The sequence below is a fragment of the Pinus tabuliformis genome, chromosome 6 (genome assembly GCF_031772625.1).
Source record: "Pinus tabuliformis cultivar Carrire ecotype Pingquan chromosome 6, CPIR1, whole genome shotgun sequence".
NCBI classification, from domain to species: Eukaryota; Viridiplantae; Streptophyta; class Pinopsida; order Pinales; family Pinaceae; genus Pinus; species Pinus tabuliformis.
The window spans coordinates 1,956,932,036-1,956,936,106 of NC_142292.1; positions in this window are offsets into that span (position 1 = coordinate 1,956,932,036).

Below are 4,071 nucleotides of genomic sequence, written 5' to 3' on the forward strand. Positions count from 1 at the left end.
TTAGAATCATTTTCATTTCTTTCCGATGTGTTTCCTTGGGTGTCTCAATGAACCTCGACACCAAACTCACTGCACACATTATATTGGGTCGAGTGGTGGTCAACTACCTCAAGCTTCCTATCATGCTTTTGTATAATGTTGGATTGACATTGTTGTTGCAATATTCTTTGCTCAAATTCAACCCCATGACATTTGGAGTTAATGCGGGTTTGTTGTTTTCCCTATTAAACCTCTCCAAAATGTCTACTACATACTTTGCTTGACAAATAAAAATTCCATTTTCTGTTTTCTTCACTTCTATCCCCAAAAAATATCTTAACAACCCCAAGTCAGTCATTTCAAATTCACTTTTCATGACATATTTGAAATCAATGATGAGGAAATCATCACTACCTATAAAAATCAAATCGTCTACATATAAAACAACAATAAGAATGTTACCATCACTCTCTTTGATGTAGAGAGTAGGCTCACCATCACATTTGTCGAAACCATTGTCCAACAAGTAGGCATCTATCCTACTATACCATGCATGCGGTGCTTGCTTCAACCCATAAAGATCTTTCCTCAACCTATACACTTTTTCTTCTTGGCATTCTAACTCATAACCAGATGGTTGTGCAACATACACTTCTTCTTTGAGCAGTCCATTCAAGGACATTAATTTTATTTCCATTTGATACACTTTCCATTTATGTTGTGCAGTAATTGCCATAACTGTACACAGTGTCTCCATCCTCGTGACTGGTGCAAATGTCTACGAATAATATCTTCCATGATGCTGCTTTTATCCTTTGACAACTAGCCTCGCTTTATGCCTTTCAATCATCCCATCAACATTTCTCTTGGTCTTATAGAACCACTTGACTCCAATGACTTATTTTCATTGCGGAAGGTTCATTATATCCCATGTGTCATTCTTTTATCGGTTTTATTTCTTCCTTCATTGTCACAACCCATTTTTCTTCTTTGATTCTGTATTCAAAATGGACTGGGTTATCTATATGAAAAAACAATGGAAATAAGTAATTTAGGCGAGTGCTACTATTAACTTCATCTTGCTCATAATTCTCATTTAAATTTCTCAAATTTGGTCTTCTTGTGTTTATTGAAGATGGGCTTGACATGTCACTTGGTGTTGCACTTTGTGGCATGCTTGGAGAAACACTTGCTTGACTGCGTGACGTTGTCCTATTATTTGTTAATGGCGTTGTTTGTTGCCTGCTTTGTTGTGCTTGAGTAGGAGTAGAGGGAGTCATTGTTGAGGAATTGCTTGATGCTATCAATTCCTCTTTTTCCTCATGTGGTATACATGCTTTCACATTGGCTGTCTTCTCTAAAATTCCATCACATGCTTCCTCTTCTGTGAACTACACATCTCTGTTGATTATGACCTTCTTGGTTGATGGATTTTAAAGCTTGTATGTTTTGGATTCATTACTATATCCAAAAAATATGCATTTCTCCCCCTTCTTGTCCAACCTCTTCCTGAACACATCCAATACATGTGCATAAGCCACACATCCAAAGACTCTCATGTGAGTGACACTATGCTTTCTTCCACTCCATGCCTCTTCAGGAACCACATCTTTGACACTTTTGGTTGGACACCTATTAATCATATGTGTTGCACAAGTGACAACTTCAGCCCAATAATCATTTGGAAAATGATTTTCCTTCAACATACTCCTTTGCCATTTCCATAATGGTCCTATTATTCCTTTCTGTGACACCATTTTGTTGAGGTGTATACCTTGTTGTAAATTCCTTGTTAATTCCATGTTCATTGCAAAATCGAAGGAAATGATTGAAGACTTTGATGTAGTGTCCACATTTCTTTTCAACGAGAGCCTTGTATTGGCAAAAGTGCTCAAGCACTTCACTTTTTTGTTTTAGGATATATACCCATGTCTTCCTTGTGTAGTCATCTATGAAGGTCAATAAATAATGGCTTCCACCAATTGATGTTGTCTTCATTGGTCCACATAAATATGAGTGGACAATCTCCAAAGTTTCCTTTGCCCTTATTGGCTTTCCTGCTGGAATGTCCCTCTATGTTTCTTGCCCAAGATACATCTTTCACATAGGTTATTCGATGCTTCTATGAGTGGAAATCCCTTCACCATGCATTTCCTATGCAGCAAATTAAAACCTCCAAAGTTGAGATGAACAAATCTCAAATGCCATAGCCAATTTTCATCTTTTACCTCTGCTTGATAATTCACTTCTGTAACAGTGTCAACTTTTCTTTCATAATCTTGTGAGTTCATTGATATTTGTTCTTGTGCACCTTCTTCCTTCAAATCAGATCTTATATTTAGGGGAAACATTCTATTGTTTGTCATCTGAACCTTTGTAATCAGTTGTCTGCTTGGAGGCCTATCTAGAATTGTGCACTCATCATTTTTGAAAAAGACATTGTAGCCCTTTTGCATGATTTGTCCAATGCTTATGAAGTTATGCTTCAAACCAGGGACAAAATAAACATGTGAAATATACATCTTCTCCCCCTTCTTTTTTAGGATATTAACTCTTCCTTTTCCCATGACAGAGACTTTGCTATCAGTCCCTCATGTCACTTCAGATTTCACACTTTCTGTTGGACACCTAATCCTCAATGGGTTAGTGTGGAAGCTGAATATACAAAGTAGTCCAAGAGACCTTGGGATGTGAAACCCAATGGTCAGATATTGTACTATAAATGTAAATCAATTGTTAATAAAAATTTTAATCTCATGATTTATCTTTCATATTGTTCTTGCTCCCATGTGTGTTTAACATGGTATTAGAGTAGGCGATTGCTGGTCCTACTCCAATTTCATCCACTTGGTTTATGGTCTCTATATATATGTCAGTTCTGCATTACCTGACCTCTGACTCTGCATTATTCCCCTCAGATCTGAAATAATCTGCCTCTGCCAGCACAACACATCTTTCCATACTATCAGTTTATTATAGCACTATCATTTCTTGTTTTAGCACTGAGGCCTGACGATGCCACTGTAGAGCTTCGCCGCCATCGATAAAGGACCAGCTCCTGTTGAATGCGTTATGGTTCGATATTGAATGGTATGCGTAACGTTGTCCCGTAGTATCAACATTTGGTTTCTTGGATGCATATTGCATTGATTGTGGCTGACTCATTTGAACGCTGTTGAGTCTGCTGAGCCATGCAGAGATAGCACAATCTCTATGGTTATCTCAGCGTTGAACCTGAATAGTATACGTTGAATGGTATTTTAACACAGCGTTTGAATTATTGAATGCGTTCAATAGTTTATTGTGTAACAACGTATATGTTGAATGGTTTATTGAATGCGTTGAACGGTTTATTGAATGCATATATATTGAACGGTTTATTGAATGCGTTGAATGTGTTGAATGGTATTGAACGGTTTATTGTGTAACGCTGTATATATATTGAATGGAGTCCAGCAAGTGTTGAATTTTTGTTGCGTTGAACTACAGCGGTATATGCCCATGCGTTTGAGTTTTAACGCTGTTGAGTTTTATTGAACGTTGAATGGTATACACCTGTCCATAACAATTGAACTGCGGTTTTATTGAATGGTATACACCGCTTGTGTATATGGTATCGGAGCAAGAAGAGCCATCTCAGTAACGAGTGGAAGAATCCCTTTGTTGGTTCCTCTCATGCCAAGGGCATTGTTCTCGAAAAAATAGGTATTGAGGCCAAGCAGCCAAACTCTGCTATTCGTAAGTGTGCAAGAGTTCAACTTATCAAGAATGGAAAGAAGATTGCTACCTTTGTACCCAACGATGGTTGTTTGAACTACATCGAAGAAAATGATGTGGTCTTGATTGCTGTATATTAAATCATATGAATGGTGTGTTGAATTGGTTTATGTTGAGTTGTTATTACTCCTGCGTTGAAACACCTTTATACATATGCCTGTATTGCTTTATCGAGAAGCAACTCAACCGTCTCGTGGGTTTATACATATGCCTGTCCGAGTTTGTCTTTGCGTTGAACTACTGTGGTATATGCGTGGGAGACAGATGCGTAAAATGGTTTTCATTTGAATGCGTATTAACGCTGTGGTGTTGAAT